The sequence below is a fragment of the Triturus cristatus genome, chromosome 2_1, assembly GCF_964204655.1.
Source record: "Triturus cristatus chromosome 2_1, aTriCri1.1, whole genome shotgun sequence".
Classification (NCBI taxonomy): Eukaryota; Metazoa; Chordata; class Amphibia; order Caudata; family Salamandridae; genus Triturus; species Triturus cristatus.
Genome location: NC_140581.1, coordinates 513,960,300 through 513,977,987, shown reverse-complemented (window position 1 = coordinate 513,977,987; position 17,688 = coordinate 513,960,300). Strand labels below are relative to the sequence as shown.

Here is a 17,688-nt window from a genome sequence, read left to right as displayed (position 1 = left end):
TACCCAAATTAACAGGCCCCCAGAGTGTCGACCCACTCGGTTTCTTATGGCTGGGACATGAAAGTTCAAATACCCTTGCCGGAAAATTGGGGTGAGCGCCCAAGTTTCTTGCAACATTATTATATCGTGAAGGTCGATAAAATCGACCCAATCTGGGATGTTTAGCTTGTTTGTAATGCCAGCTATATTCCAAGAAATAATAGATAATGGCAATATGTCCAGTTGGTGCTGAATCTGATCAATATCAGAAGTGTATATTCGATCTTCGAGTTCTATACCTGGCGCTAAGTCACCATTCAATATTGGTGGATTCTCAATTACCTCTAGTGTTCTTTTTTGCCCCATCCAAACTCTACTTAGATCCTCTGGGGAGGGAGTGGGGGATGCCTTAGAGACCGGGGTCAATTTATCTAATACAGGCTCATTAGAAATAAGAGTCCTATCATGTCCCTGGTGCAGCTGGATTTCAGGAGCGACAGGAAAAGCACATGCGAGTCAATCACACTCGTTTAGGTCAGATAGCGCGGAGTAGTGGTTATCCAACCTTAACCCCCATTCGTATAATGGGTCAGTCCTGGCCCTTCTATTTCCCACAACTGTCCACTTTGTTCTCAATATGCTAGGTTTAGCTACTAGTCCTCTTCTACTATAGAAGAAATCCAGTGTCAGTGGTATTATTTCTGCTGTTCTAAGTTGTGGAGGGAAGATGTTCCGTAGGACATCAGATAAAACTTCAGGGCCCTTAAAATTCAAAACCACACAATCCCCTTGAAATTTCTTTGCCTTAGTGCCTATCCACTTAACCCTTCTTGCTATGAGCAGATCATCAGATAATTTTTCCTTACCCCAGGGGGATATGTGCATGTTATTGCTAAGCCACTGCAAAGCCTTATTTCGTAAGGAGTCCGAAGACTCGATCTGCCCTATTTTCAGCGTTGGTGTGTTTGCAAGTACTAGAATCAAGGGGGAAGCTTCAACGATTAATTCAACTGGGCCAGTTTCTGGATTAAGAGTCTCAGAGGCAGTATTGCCTACTGGTTGTACTGTTTCTAATGTTGAGGCGGTATTAGGAGTCTCACCCTGTCCAGAGCAGGCTTGATGAATATGGTCAGGTGGAATTTGTAGGCCTGTATTTATAATTCCCCCAAGTGTTTTCCCTGCAGCCTCTATATGTTCAGATTTGGTTATTATTAGGTTTGATATTTCCCCCACCCCCTCATTGGTTTTTCTTAGGAGGGTCTCTAATTTATTAACTTTATTAGCTAATTGGTCTACTTTTGATATAAGAGGTTTCATTAACCCTGATAATTTGGACTCCAGTGTTCCCATGAGCTTATTTAAAAAGGTATCCTCCCAATCTACACTTTCGTTCTCTTCTTTCCTTATCCCTTCTTCCACCCTTTTCTTTGCTCTTCTTGGTGGGGTTACAGATTTAGTTTTACAGGAACGTAGGCCACCTCTTCTAGGAGGTACCTTAGTAATCCCTTTTTTAGCTCTTGGTGCAGGGACAGGAGTGGGAGGAGTGTTGCTCTCTGGATCTAGCTCCACAATTGTGTCAGATTTATTTGGCTCTTCTAGGATGAGTAGATCAACAAAGGGATCAAGTTGTTGGACAATAGAAGCCGTGGATACATTTATTGTGGAAGAATCATAGGGGTCCTCAATCGGGTCGATGGTGGTGATTTCATCTCTAGCAGACTGGAATATCCCTGATTGGTTAATTTGGGCACAAGGTGGGGAATCCATAAGTCCCAGGGAAGACCTCCGATCATTATTAATCTTTGCCACTACCTGGACCAAATAATTGTCCATTGTGTTTGCCAGGGTGACAGGTGTTTTTTGTCTCGACATTATGATCAGTCAAACCTGAGCAGAAATGCCCTGATGGTAAATATAATAAGTCAATTACACTTTGAATATGAATATATATCGTCTTACCACAGGTGAATTTGAGGTTAGGGGACAAAGGGCTGGCCCAGTCCAGTCTCTCACAGTCTAGAACGGGCTAAAACGGGCCCGCCCTTGGCCCGGGCTTCGCCCGGCGTCCCGCTCGCGTCCCGCGAGACGGGGGTGACAACAATTTTATGCGCCTCCTGGCGCTCGATTGACGCGGTCAGCGTCGCCGGGAATACTGGGAAATGTAGTTTTGGCAAGCCGCAGCACCGCGCTCCGCTCAGCGGTCCGACCCACAGATGGAACAAGGGTCAGGCGGCGGGAGACGGGTGGGCGAAGACTCGGCTTCCTCAGATGCTTGTTCTAGGCAGCAGGAGTACTTTAGCAGCAGATAGGTTTCTGAAAGGTTCCCCACTCGACCGGGGTGACAACAATTTTATGCGCCTCCTGGCGCTCGATTGACGCGGTCAGCGTCGCCGGGAATCCTGGGAAATGTAGTTTTGGCAAGCCGCAGCACCGCGCTCCGCTCAGCGGTCCTACCCACAGATGGAACAAGGGTCAGGCGGCGGGAGACGGGTGGGCGAAGACTCGGCTTCCTCAGATGCTTGTTCTAGGCAGCAGGAGTACTTTAGCAGCAGATAGGTTTCTGAAAGGTTTTACACCCCACCAACATGCAAGTGCCTCTTTTCCAATGGTGGAATACGTGACTCAGCACCCTTAAATGTGCAAGAAGCAAATGCTACAACTCTTTCTCGTGTTTACTATCTTGCATTAAGCACCTAATCCATATGGAGTAGCATCCATGAACATAATCGTTTCATCATTAGGATCATAAGGGTTCAACATTAAAGCCTCACTGATCGACCTTATCACCAATTCAAAAGCTTCCTTCACTGGTACTGAAGACCTTTCTTCATTAAAGCCCGTAAAACATTCACCCTGTTTGCAAAATTCTTAACAAATTTAGAATAATATTTTGACAATCCCAGAAAAGATCGTGTTAGACCTGGCACCATTGGCGTGGGTCTCCCTTCCATTTTTTCGCTGTTGTCTGCTGTGTTTTAGCTATGTTTTTGTTGGTCTAGATGCTTTGGGCTGGTTGGCTTGCAGCACTGGTTGTGCCACCCACAGAAGCAGCTTATAAAGTGTGGCTCAGGCCTGCCATTGCAGAGCCTGTGTGCAGTCTTGGACTGCCATGTTGACTTGGCAAGTGCACCCACTTACCAGTCCCTAAACCTTCCCTTTTCTACATGTTAGTCACCCCTAAGGTAGGCCCAAGGTACTCCTGTGGGCAGGGTGCATTGTATGTGAAAGGAAGGCAATTGCCTGATGTGTGTGGCATGTCCTGATAGTGAATTACAGACAATTTCGTTTTTCACTATTGCAAGGCTATCTGTTCCCATAGGTCAGAATAGGCAGTTTGATTATAACATCTTATAATCATAGCCGACCCAGGGAACAAGATAGGAAAATAAAGTTTAGTTTGCCTGAACTCAGAATATTAAATTACATCTTTAAGTGTGGATGATTTTTAGATTCTGTGTTTGAAACTACCCCTTTTAGAAAGTAGGTATTTTCTTGCCTAACCAACCAGTATGCCTCTGCTAGGTTTGTGTATTCTATGTCTGGTTTGTGAGTGACAGGGGGCTGGAGAGGGCCTTGGCTCCAGCAGTCTAATGGGTCAGGGCTGTGCTGAATAGGACCTGCATTGAATAGAGAGTTGGGGAAGGAGTTTTCCCTTCACTTGCCTGAGCCTTCATAGAATAGAGAGTAGGGGGAGGAGATTTCTTTTCAGCTACCTGGGCCAGGTCTGCTTTCAACAATGCTGTCTCCACCTCCTGCCGGGAAGCTGCACCATGGAGGACAGAACTGGTTTTGACTAAGTACCGACACTCTCTGCCTTCAGAGAACAAAGGATTTAGTAGTATAAATATTGGGGCCCAAACCGCAGAACTTTAGATCCCTTCTGGGAATCAAGACAAACCTTTGCCAAGGAGAGAAACCAAGGAAGCTGAAGGAGGAGACTGCCCCTGTGCTGTTTGCTGATTGGGGTTGGCCTGCAGTGGTTACTCATTACCAAGGAAAGAAGGAAAGGAAATGTGTGTGTACTTTAACTATCTTGAGGAAGATCTCCAAGGGCTTGAAGTTGAGCTTACCTCCTGTTCTGAAGTCTCAGGGACACAAATACTTCACCACCGGCCCCCCCTGAATTTCCTTGCTGGGAATTCTACCTTCAGAGAAGTGCCTGCTGTTGGTTTGGGCCTAGAGACTGTGTGTCGCTGGAAGTGCTACGCAATGAGGAAGAAGCATGCCGCCGCCGCAGTAGTTGCTGTCACATCACTGAGGAAGCGTGTCGCCGCTGCAGCTGTTCGCCATCGGATCGCCGAAGAAGTGTGTCGCCTCACCGGAGAAGCGTGTCGCCGCCGCATCACCAGAGAAGCGTGTCGCAGAGCCTGTCGCGGCTCAAGAAACCATCAATTTTGCCGCACGGCCATAGGTCATGCACGCATCGCATCCACGTTGTCGCATCGCATCAAAGACGCCATTTTGTCGCATCGCACCGGATCGTCGCATCGCATCGATGCGCCATCTTGACGCATCGCACCGGATCACAGTAAGAAACAGACGCTTCGCCTCCTCTCCGGTAAGGAACAGACTCATCGCCTCCCCTGCACTGCAGTAAGGAACAGGCGCGCCGCCTCCCCTGAAGCAAGGAACTGATGCATCGCCTTCCCTGTGACCCTTTTGTTTGTTTTGCGTGACGCATCCAAGGTACTTTGGGAGTAAGTGCCGCACTTACCATCTTCATTGAACTAAGCTACTTCTACCATCTGAAAGTCATATTCTTGATATTGTATTGTGGATTTTTGTCGTTTGGTCTTGTTTTAAGTCTAGATAAAGATTACTTATTTTTCTAAATTGGTGTGGTGTCCATTTGTAGTGTTTTAACTGTATTACTGTATGTGTTCACAAATGCTTTACACACTGCCTCTGAGATAAGCCTGCCTGCTCGTGCCAAGCTACCAAGGGGGTGAGCAGGGGTTATCTCCACTAACTTCACTGTGGGTTTCACCCCTTCATATGACAATGTATAGCCTAAATACTCAACTTCATCTATCTCAAATTTGCACTTTTCCAACGCAATGGTGAGACCAGCTTGTTCCAGTCTTGACAACACATCCTTCAACTTTGCATCATGTTGTCCCTTGTTGCTAACCCACACCAATATGTTGTCTTGGAAAATCAAGTCGTTGGACAAGCCACACAAACCATTTTGCATAACCCTCTGGAACACAGGATGCCAAACCAAATGGCATTTGTGCAAATTGATATGCCCCTTCAGGAGTGATGATTGATGATAAATGTTTGGAAACTTGATGCAGGTGTATCTGATGATATGTGCTAGATAAATCTAGCGTGGTATATCATTTGGCCTGTCTTATGTTCATGAGCATTTTGTTGATATGAGGAAGTGAATGGTGATCCACCTATATCCGCTCATTCAAAACCCTCAAGTCAACACACATGCGTAATTTTCCATTAGCCTTTTTTGCTAGAATAATTGGGCTCAGCCACTGATGATTCAATAGGTTCAAAGACCACAGCTCTGCACAAACTGTCCAATTCAGCCTTCAATTTTCGCGCAAAGCCAAGGGAACATTACAGATCTTGTGTACTGTGGACAAAGCATTTTATTTCAAGATTATGCAGTGTTCAAATATTCTCAGACACCCTAAGTTTTCCAGAAATAAGTTGGGAAATTGAAAACTCCACTTTTCCACTGACCTTTGTGCAGTTAATAGTACTTGGTCGGGATGATTGGAATCCAGTATTATTCCTAGTGAATGTTGTTCTCTCCATCCCAACAAAGTGTTTCCCTTTTCTGCCACAAACACCTTACAAAATGCTTTTCTACATCCGTATTTTAACTCAAACATGAAATACTCCAGAATCAGCAATTTGACCCCACAGTATCCCTCTATTTCTATATCAGTAGGGGTTAATTCCGAACCATTGACTTTCTTCCATGAAGACTTGTCCTCACCATCCATGTTAGAGTTAGCATAGTCATCTCATGTCTTTCGTTCATTCAACAAACACATTTAGACTTCTTCCCTACCATTGCCCATCTCTACATGTCCTTTTTTCTGCATCTAATATATTTTGCTTTTACAGCAGAGCAAGCATTAGATTCAGCCAAATGTTTTGTGCTTCCACATCTAAAGCACTGCTTTGCATTAAACCCTGTACGACATTCACCCCCTCTGAGTGGTGGCTGGTACGGTATGGGGGTGGCGGGGATAGGTGGTGGTGGGGGATGCGGGGTGGGAGGTTAAAAAAAATCACTTACCTGATCACTGCGTCTCTTTTCTGTCTCTCCCACATCGTCTCTCCGCTCCGGCCGGAATGAGAAAGCCCCCAGGCTCTCCTGAGCCAATCACAATGCTGCAATGCAGTGTTGTGATTGGCCTGAGCACTTCTATTTGGCGCTCAGACAGGGAATGGGACCCTGAGCATGTTGTCCACCCTTGGCTGTAATGCAGCCTGGGTGGAAAACATGCAAAGTGCGCATGGCGGTTTGGACAGGTCAAGAAGGCCGGCCAAACCATCATGTGCACTTTAGAGTGCAGCAACCACTCCTCCTCCCTTTTCACAGGAGCCCGGCCCTGCCTCTCCAAACCTGGTGGATTCTAAAAATAAATTGATACTAACTTTTGTTATTATTATTTTCTTTTTTCTTTTACACTGCTCCGTGAGCAGCGGGGCGACACTCCTCGGCCTTAGTGGAGAAGCCGCTACTGCCCCCTCTCTCATTTCTGATAGTTCTGTTTTTCCTCGCCTCCAAACTCAGATCTTTGCCACAATACTTATTGACGTCCCAAGTGAGGGATCTTTTAGACCTAATAACTTTTATTTTAATCTTAATATTACTGGTCCTATTTTTCACTTGGTCTCTTATAATCTCATCATGTAAATCTTTGAACTTACATGATGCAGCCAGTGCTCTTAAGACCGACACATATTGTACCATGGTCTCACTGAGTGATTTTGCTTGTGAAAGAGAAATTGTGTCATTCCAGTACAATGCTTGTTTTCTTACCAAAGTTTTCTTCTAAGGCCTACATTGCCTACACATACTCATCATCACCCATATTTTCTTCTGCATTAGTTACCTCATTCCTTATTCCCCATCACCCGGCACAGGTAACGTTTTTAGAAACTTCTTACCCTCCACCCCTATTCCACAGCTGCTCAGAAGAGTGTCCCAGCGCATCAAAAGGCCTTGCCTGCAACCACATACACTACCCCAAATACAAATGAGAAAGAAAATAAAAAGCAGCTAACGAACACTCAATTATTGATTAAAAAGCCACGTTTTGAGGAGCTTCCTGAAAGTTACTAAATCCGTCACAACTCGCAATGACGATGGAAACGCGTTCTAGGCCTGTGCTCCGAGGAACCTAAAAGAAGTGCCGCCTGAGCGGGCATGCAATATTCTGGGGACTGCCGCTAGATTCATAGAGGAGGACCTCAAAGTTCTAGATGGAACGTAGTGGGTAATCCTTCTGCAAAGGTACCTTGCACCCCTCCCATGAAAGACCTTAAAGAATAACACCAGGGCTTTGAATCTGATCCTCTTTTTATACTGGGAGCCAATGGAGAGCTCTGAGATGAGTAGAAATATGAGTCCTAGATTTCAACATGAGAATGGCTCTGGCTGCATCATTTTGGGCCACCTGCAGGCGCTTAAGTAGGAATTCCGGGAGGCCGAGGTAAAGCACATTCACATAGTCTGAGCTGGATGTAATCAATGCCTGGACCACAGATTTCCTGCAGTCCAAAGACAGGAGTGGAAGGAACTTCCTCAGCATCCTAAGGGGGCCAAAGCATGTTCCCACCACCGATTGGACTTGGGCTTTCATAGATAGGCAGTTGTCTATCATGATGCCCAAGTTCTTTACCGTTTGTTGTGCGGTGAGAGGAGGTGACATGTCTTCAGGCCAGCAAAGTCTCCACTCATCTGACGGAGGGGCGGCAGTTATCGGAGCGCTTTACATGAGCATAAGTTTCGTTACAGATGGACACATTCAGTTTTGTTAGGCATGGGGAGATTAAGTGATTTGCCCAGAATTACAGGCTGTTGAGCGTCGAAGCAGAGGATTGAACCCAGTTCCCCAGCTTCGAGGTCGACCGTTCTAGCTGTAAGGCTACATAATCTCCCCAAGTTGTGCTTAATAATGACTAACTTTCTTTTTGCTACAAAAAAATCACCCCCCATGGCCTCGCAAAAGATACCTTCCAATCCTCCATGCCTAATTGGTAACCCTGGTTCTCGCAAGAACTTGGGAGGGGTAAAAATGAATTGGACAATCAACTAAATTGCCAAGCAGTTTCAGAAAACAGGAAAAGCAGTCAACACTATCTCCTCCTCCTCCTCTTCCGCCTTCTCCGCCTCCTCCTGTTCCTATTCCTCTTCCTCCTCCTTTTCCTCCTTCTCATCACTGTCTAGGCAAGTGACTTCCTTGACAGGCAGGTAAAAGCGAATCCTCACCACGGTTTCTCTGACCACAATCACATTAACTGTGTGCTAAACCAGTATACTTTTCTGTCGTGTTTCCATATTGATTGCTGGTTTCCAATCCAGTCTCCTTTCACAAGTGATTGTTGGTATACAATAGTTAGTGCTTTAACTTCAACCAATAGCGTTATCCCAATGAATCTGCAGCTCCCCTTGCCTGGACACTCTTCCCCTGACCAGGACCATGTGAACCAGCACGCTGCACACTGACGCTGACACAGGTAAGATTCTTCCAACAATAGAGCACAAGGCGAGTGTATATGTCACTCCACAGATTGGCTCTGCCACACTGAATCCTCCACTGTGAGTCCACTGCACAACAGCTCCCTGAACACTGATCCTCACCTGCGCGCATACCTCGGTGCACAACACCTGTGGCTAACTTCCTCCCAGCATGCGATCTCTGCAGTCTCTGTGTGCATGCCAGTGAGACACGGCCCACTTAACTTCTAAACCACATGATGGGTCAGGGTAATGGATGTGGGATGAAATCGTAATTTCCCACTTTTTACCCAAAATAACATCCCTACCATATAGTGGTAGCCAGCACTTTCCTCTTCTCTTAGCTAGAGATCTTCTATGATCCTTGTAGCAGTTAACTGCTGTCGCGTAGGAGCTGTTCATATATAACACCCAGGGGTTGCAGTCAGGAGCCTCCACGGTGACTCCAAAATGACAGAACACCATCTCATCCCATCTTCGTCACCAATTTTTCGAAGTAGACTCTTTCTTAATTTAAATAATAAGAGCTTTATTGGAAACCAAGTCTACACGAAACAACCCCTGGCAGGACTGCCCGTTCTCTATCACATTCCAGAATCCCAACCGAAACGTTCCCCAGCCTCATAGCAACAATCACTATGAATAACATAGCATATGCCATTACAACAGTCTCTTCTCTAAGCATGGTAATATTGGCTTAAACCTAATTGGCATATTTAATTTACTTATAGGTCTCTAGTAATGTGGTACTATATGTGCCCAGGGCCTGTAAATTAACTACTGGGCCAGCCAAAAAATTGTGGATTTAAGCCAAGATCTCTGTACTTGTGGTGAATGTTTGACATTGTTTAAGCATTCCATCCATCAATTGTTCTTTTTGTATTTGTCGCCCCAAGTGGGATGGGTATGCCCAGACGTGGATCCCGTGCTCACCATGCCACTAGAGTCAAGCTACCCTGGCTGATGAGGGCTGATATCCTGAAACCAGTCCCAGGATGCTTGTTTCCCGTCCAGGGAGGACCTGGCCTGGCAGTTCGGGCTGGACTTTTTCCATAGCGATCAGGGTCAAGACTGATTTGCATATGGCTGGGTCTAACTGTAATGGCATGGTGTGCAAATAAAAAGGTGGATTTAGGCCCAGATCTCTGTACTGGGGTGAATGTTATGTTATGTTATGTTATGTTAAATCGACTTGATATAGCGTCAACTCACCCTAGAGCATCTCGCCGATGTTTGCGGCTCAAAGACAGAAATACACGCGGGTGTTATTAAAATAGATGCGCTTTCAGTTGTTTCCTGAATTTACAGTAACTAGGACAGCAACGTACGTGGAGAGGGACCTTGTTCCAGTACATGGGACAGAGATAGGAGAAAGTCTTACTGCCACTGCGTGTTAAACGGATGCGGGGGATCCACAGCAGGGCTTTCGAGCTGGATCTTAGATTGTGGTAGGGGGCATACGCTTTTATTAGTTTTTGCTGAAAAAGTGGGCCTTTTCCCTTCAAGGCATTATAAGTAAGGCAACAGATTTTGAAAAAAACGTGTTTCTTCACCGGCTGCCAGTGGAGTTCTTTCAGCAACGGAGCAGAGGAGGTGCCCGTCGGGTAGTTGATCACAAGCCTTGCAGCAGTGTTTTGAACAACTTGAAGCTTAGAAATAAGTGTTTCACTGACATCGGCCAACAGGGCGTTGCCATAGTCCAGTCTGCTTATTACTAAGGCCTGAACCAGCGTTCTTCGGGCATTGGTAGGAAGGTAAGGTAAGATTCTAAGCAGAAGGCGTAGATAATGGTAGCAAGAGCCAGTGTTGGCCAGGATATGCTCTCTCATGGTTAGGGCTTGGTCCAGTTTTATCCCCAGATTATTTACTGCATGATTGGATACAGGGGAAGCGCCGAGTTGCTGAGACCACCAGTCATCAGTCCAGATGGCAGGGGCTTTGCCGAACATCATAATCTCCGTCTTGTTAGCATTCAGCTGGAGATAGTTCTTATTCATCCAATCCGAGATGGCTAACATGCCTGAGGAGAACCGTTCTTTTTCTGCCTTCAGGTCCTGGCCAAGGGTGAACAACAGCTGAGTATCGTCTGTGTAAGAGACTATAACAAATCCAAAACGCTCGGTGATCTCCGCCAGTGGGGCCATGTAAATATTAAACAAAGTAGGACTCAGGCATGAGCCCTGTGGCTCGCCCTTGTCTGGGATTGTTTTGGGTAAGGAATAAGGGCCCATGATGACAGTTTGGTGTCTGTCATTCAAAAAATGTTGAAGCCATTTTAGTGCCAGACCCTGAAAGCCAATTACTTGTAGCCTCTCCATCAGCCTCCTATGTGAGATGGTATCAAAGGCTGAGGCGAGGTCCAATAATACAAGTATCATAGGATTTCCTGCAACCACTCCCAAGCGTAGGGAATCCGTCACTGCCAACAGCACTGTCTAGGTGCTATGGCTAGGGCGGAAGTCAAATCGGAAGGGGTCAAGGATCTGGTTAGTTTCCAGATATGAGCTGAGTTGCTTATTGACAAGACTCTCAAGCTGTTTGCCCAAAAGAGGTAGTAAAGATATAGGGTGATAGTTGCCCAGCACTTTATAGTCCAGAGAAGGTGTTTTTTTAGAATGGGACGTACACAGACAGTCTTCCATTCTGACGGAATGGTACCTGGTTTAATTGAGCGGTTAAAGATCTTTAAGATTCCTAGGGCACAGAGTGTGGCCAGCAGGGACATTGTTTTAGGTGGACAGGTATACAACGGCGAACCTGACATTGCATGCACAAAGAAGCTATGGATTTCTTCCAGTGAGAAAGATTCAAAACTCTCTAAAATGTAAGGGATGAATTTTGGCTGCTTAGGTTTGGGCGTAGAAATGTCAGGGTCTTGATTAGGAACGTTGTCTAATTTAAAGTAAATGGAGATCTTATCATGGAAAAAATTAGCCAGGGAGTCGCAGAAATACTGGGACTCGGGCAAAGCTTGAGAGCACGCAGTGGGAGTGATAAAATGATGGACTATGTTAAAAACGGTTTTGGACGAGTTACCCGCCTGACAAATTGGGTTAACGATATAGCTACGCCTAGCTAATTTGACGTTGTGGTGGTAACAGGTCAGCACTTGTCTGTACAAGTTCTTGTCTTGGGAGCATTTGCTCTTTCGTCTGCGTCACTCTAAGTTCTTACATTTTGCTTTTTCAGTTTTTAACTCTGGGGTATACCAGGGGGCCGAGGGTCGGTGATAGGTGACCCTGCATGGTTTAAGAGGGACAGCTGAGTCCAATGCCGTAATAACGGCAGAGTTAAAAGATTCCAGCAACTAAGAGACCATTTGATTATTTTGAGGCGTGTTCAGAAAAAAGACTTCCTGAAAGGATTCTGCAGTAAGTTTGTGCCAAGACCTGGGGGTATCACCTACTTGTCTGCCATTCCTGATGTTAGGATGGGGAAATGCTGACTGTACCTCGAAGGGAATTAAATGATGCTCTGTCCATGTGAGGGAAATCGGGGCCCCACTAAAGTCCACGTAGTCTGCAATAGAGAATAGAAGGTCAAGTGTGTGGCCTGCGGTATGAGTGGGACCTCTAATTCTTTGGGAGAGTCCCAGGGTGTCTAAATCAGTTAATAATTTCGTAACCTTCACGTTGGCGATGTCTTACCCATGGAAATTAAAATCACAGAGGAGAAGGAATTTCTTTGAAGCTAGAACATAGGTGGCTATTTTTTCCACCAGCTGTTGGCTGAAATCGGTCTTGGGGCCAGGCGTGCGATATATTAAGGCTCCATTCCAACTATCTGTTGCGGTGACTATTATTTAAAAAATACCCAGTTCCATAGAATCGGTAAGAGAGGAAGTAATCCAAGTGACATTAATAGTGTTTTTAAAAACTACAGCAATACCCCTGCCCATTTTAAGGCCTCGATCAAGTTTAATGAGTTTGTAATTCTCTGGGATTGCTAGGGCAATAGCTGAGAGATTGGAGGAATTTAGCCATGTTTCTGTTAGGAAACACATGTCCGGGGACCGAGGGGTGATTGTATCCCATATTTCCGATGCATGTTTAGGTAAGGACCTTATGTTACAGAGGAAGCTTTTTAGCACATACTCAGTAGTGTTACGGGGGGGCGTTTCCCAGGACAATGCCCAAAATCATAGTTGCTTTGGAAGTGAAAATTATAGCAAGCCACAGGGCCTTCTAGTAAGTGTGGATAGCTATTCATGCATAGGAGATGTACTGGGGGGCTGGTCTTGTGTTTGGCTCGTAATTGGAGTAGGGAGGCTGCTGACTAACAATGGCGCTGGATGGAAAATGTTTGACATTGTATCAGCATTCCGTCCAGCTATTGTTCTTTTTACACTAGTGGGCCTGCAGCACTGATTGTGCCACAATGTCCCAGGCCTGTCATTGCAGAGCCTGTGTATGCAGTTTTAAACTGCCATTTCGACCTGGCAAAATAAACCTTTTGCCAGGTCCAAACCTTCCTTTTTACTACATATACGTCACCACTAGGGAAGGCCCTGGACATCCCAGAGGGCAGGGTACAATGTATTTAAAAAATTGGACATGTACTTTTATGTTTTACATGTCCTGGTAGTGTAAAGTGGCTTCGTAAGGCAATGGCTCGACGCCGTCTCTTTGCTTATTGAGCCTAAATGTTAGGTCTCTGGTCCAACATCATCTAGCCTTTTTCGATCTTATACAGGAAGAGTCTCCTGACATATTTGCGATCACGGAAACGTGGCTGCAGGAATACGATACAGCCATTATCAACTTGGCTTTCCCCCCTGAATATTCCGTTTTTACTCTTAATCGGTTATCTAGAGGAGGAGGCATCACTCTTGCCGTCAAATCAAGTTTCCCCTGCAGTTGGAAGGTCTTAAACATTGTTGGGTGTGAAAGCGCCTTTTTTAATGTCTCGATCAGCCCTCAGTTTTCTATCTCGGGGATGGTGGTTTACCGGCCCCCTGGCAGTGACGTGGCATTTAGAGAAGCTTTCCCCGATGCTGTTAGCTCCTTGTCCATTGGTTGTGCTAATTTCTCCATTTTGGGAGATCTTAATCTCCACTTTGAGAACCGGAGTATGCCGGCTGTTAACAATATCTTAGCTGACCTTGAGGCCCTCCAATTGGATCAAAAGGTAGCTCAACCCACTCATGTGGGAGGTCATACGCTTGATCCTTTTTTTACCAATCTCCCGGAAGCTACCATCTCTGCTATAACACCAGTGGGGTGGTCGGATCATTTCTTAGTGGCCATCCGAGCTCTGTTGCCTGACATCCCCTCCATCCCCCCCAGATCAATTTTCAGAAGGCACTGGAATAAACTTAGATTAGAGGACTTCCATGAGGTGTTGGCCGCAGATCCGCTGGGTCCCTTGGATAGTGTGGAACTGGGTTATGATTTATTCTGCAAGTGGATCACTAGGGCACTCGACTTTTTGATCCCTCTTATGGCAAGTAAGTCACGCTCTAGAGAATCGAGCCCTTGGTATAATAGCGCCCTTCGGGCGTTAAAGGGCACTTGTAGGCGGGCTGAGAGAGAGTGGCGGAGACATTACGATGCAGCAAAAAAATGCTGTATCTGAACTCCGTCAAGGCTTACCATCGTGCCATTTGTAGAACGCGTGCGGCGTTCTACTCGGAAGACTTCCACAACAGCCCTAACCCTTCCAAATCAATATTTAAGGCCCTTAAAGATCTCCTGGCCAAAAGAACCTCTTCCCCTGTATTGGCCTCCATCACTCATTGCGAGGCTTTGGCATCCTTCTTTTTGGAGAAGGTGCAAGCCATTTACCGGTCATTTTCCTCTACGGGCCCGTCATTGGGACTTCCGGTGATGACCCCGTGCCGCCCCACTATGGAGTCCCTTCCTCTGCTTTCTTCTGAGGATTTTGATAGAGTGACCCAAAAAATTAAGTCTGGTTCACCCTTGGATCCATTAAAGTCTACCTTCTTTAGAGATCAGTCCTTTGTAGGACGCCCTATATTGCGATTTTTCATTAATACCTCGCTGGCGACGGGCATGGTCCCAGCTGAATGGAAGCGGGCTGTGGTCTCTCCTATTTTGAAGAAGCCTTCTTTGGATCCCTCGAAACCGGAGAATTACCGGCCTATTTCTTTACTTCCTTGGCCGGCAAAAGTCATGGAGGCCCATGTTAATCAGGCCCTTTCTGATCACCTCACCCGCGCCAATATCCTGGATGATACCCAGCACGGGTTCTGTGCTGGGCATAGTACCGAGGCTGCTCTTCTCGCAATGGTTGAGCATCTACGTGGAATGTTGGATGCGGGGCAGACGGCGGCGCTAATACTTTTAGATCTAAGCGCCGCCTTTGATACTGTCTCTCACCCTATTCTTTTACGTCGCTTGGAGGAAATGGGCATTGGTGGTGTAGCCTTACAGTGGTTCCGCTCCTTTCTTGACGATCGTTCCTTCTGCATTGCCATACCTCCTCATCAGTCCAAATTCCATCCTCTGGGCCTGGGGGTGCCCCAAGGATCCTCGCTGAGTCCTACGCTTTTCAATCTCTATGTGAGGCCGCTGGCTGATGTTGTCAAGCAGTGGGACCTGACGATGGTCTCTTATGCTGACGACACTCAGCTAGCGGTCACTATCAGCGGGGATGCTGAGTGTGATGCCCCCAGGTTCCAGAATGGACTGAGAGCGGTGGCGAGCTGGCTGAATGTCAACTGTCTCCAGCTCAACGCGAAGAAAACTGAGGTGATGGTTGTCGGGAAGGGGCGAGAGCTTTGGGGAGACAGATGGTGGCCACCCGAACTTGGGCCAGCTCCAACTCCAGTTTTGGAGCTGAGAAATCTGGGAGTGTGGCTGGAGCCCGCCCTCAGCTTTGTGGGGCATTCCAAGAAGACTGCGGCTTGCTGTTTTGGGGTCCTTCGAGGCCTGAGATCCGTCTTGAAGTTTTTTGACCCCCCCACGAGGCAGCTGGTGGTTCAGGCAACGGTAATCTCTCGCTTGGACTATGCCAGCTCGCTCCTGGTGGGGGCAAACTTGGCGGAAATTAATCGCTTCCAACGCGTCCAAAATGCAGCAGCCAGAGCCATAGTTGGTCTGCCCAGGTCCTGCTCTGTCTCCAGTACTCTTCGATCTCTACACTGGCTGCCGGTGAAAACTAGAATTGACTTTAAAGTTCTTTGTCTGGCTTTTAAGATCCTGAAGGGTTTAGCTCCTCGGATTCTGTCGAATCTCCTGTCTTTTTATATACCTTCTCGCTCTCTGAGATCGATGGGCCAAGCGCTTGCGGTGGTCCCGAGATTTAAGTTGAGCCGTATGGGAGGTCGTTCTTTCCGGGTAAAAGCAGCTATCCTGTGGAATTCTATCCCGTTGGAGATTCGCCTTTTGGATGATCTCCTCTTATTTCGCAAAGCTTTAAAGACGGTGTTATTCTAAATCCCTTCCTCTCTGCGCTGTCTGTTTGTTCATTTCGCTGTTCTGTTAGGTGCGGCTATGTCTACCTTGTCAGGCGCCAGGACGCCCCTTAGCTGGGGCAGCTGTGCGCATTACAAATGCCCCTAACATAACATAACATAACATAAAGCTCTTAAATTCTTATTTCACTACTGCAAGGCCTATCTCTCCCATTGGATGACATTGGAGTTGCCTTATTACATTTTATAAGTGCCATTTCCAAATGGGAAGAGATAATTGGCTTCTGTGTGGTGTCTCTAAAATCCTAATTAAAAACCCTAATTTATGGTGAAGTTGGATTTTATATTGCAACTCTGTAAATGCCACGTTTTGAAAGTTGCAAAAAGAACGATTGATGGAAAGAATGCAGAACAATGTCATACATTCACCCCAGTACAGAGATCTGGGCCTAAATCCATCGTTTTTTTGCTCACCATGCCATTCCAGTTTGGACCCAGCCATATGCAAATCAGTCTTGACCCTGTGCCCAATGGGAACAGTCCAGCCCGAACTGCCAGGCCAGGTCCTTCCTGGACTGGAAACAAGAATCCTAGGACCGGTTTCAGGGTTTCACCCCTCTTCAGCCAGGATAGTTTGATTCCAGTGGCATGGAGAGCACGGGACTCACGTCTAAGCATACTCGTCCCACTCGGGGTGACAAATGTAAAAAGAACTATTGATGGACAGAATACAGAACAATGTCATACATTAGCCCTAGTACAGAGATCTGGGTCTAAATCCATCGTTTTCTTGCTCACCATGCCATTTCAGATTGGACCCAGCCATATGCAAATCAGTCTTGACCCTGTTGCCAATGGGAACAGTCCAGCCCGAACTGCCAGGCCAGGTCCTTCCTGGACTGGAAACAAGCATCCTAGGACCGGTTTCGGGGTTTCACCCCTCTTCAGCCAAGATAGCTTGATTCCAGTGGCATGGAGAGCACGGGACTCACGTCTGAGCATACCCGTCCCACTTGGGGTGATAAATGCAAAAAGAACTATTGATGGACAGAATGCAGAACAATGTCATACATTCACCCCAGTACAGAGATCTGGGCCTAAATCCATCGTTTTTTTGCTCACCATGCCATTCCAGTTTGGACACAGCCATATGCAAATCAGTCTTGACCCTGTGCCCAATGGGAATAGTCCAGCTCGAACTGCCAGGCCAGGTCCTTCCTGGACTGGAAACAAGCATCCTAGGACTGGTTTCGGGGTGTCACCCCTCTTCAGCCAGGATAGCTTAATTCCAGTGGCATGGAGAGCACAGGACTCACGTCTGAGCATACCCGTCTCACTCGGGGTGATAAATGCAAAAAGAACTATTGATGGACAGAATGCAGAACAATGTCATACATTCACCCCAGTACAGAGATCTGGGCCTAAATCCATCGTTTTTTTGCTCACCATGCCATTCCAGTTTGGACACAGCCATATGCAAATCAGCCTTGACCCTGTGCCCAATGGGAACAGTCCAGCTCAAACTGCCAGGCCAGGTCCTTCCTGGACTGGAAACAAGCATCCTAGGACCGGTTTCGGTGTTTCACCCCTCTTCAGCCAGGATAGCTTGATTGCAGTG

General features: G+C 46.6%; 1 protein-coding gene across 1 annotated transcript in view; it reads left to right on the top strand.

The window, feature by feature from the left end:
* ACOT12 (acyl-CoA thioesterase 12) overlaps positions 1-17,688 on the top strand; it is a 517,871-nt gene that overhangs the window by 154,344 nt on the left and 345,839 nt on the right. The gene's annotated exons all lie outside the window — the stretch shown is intronic.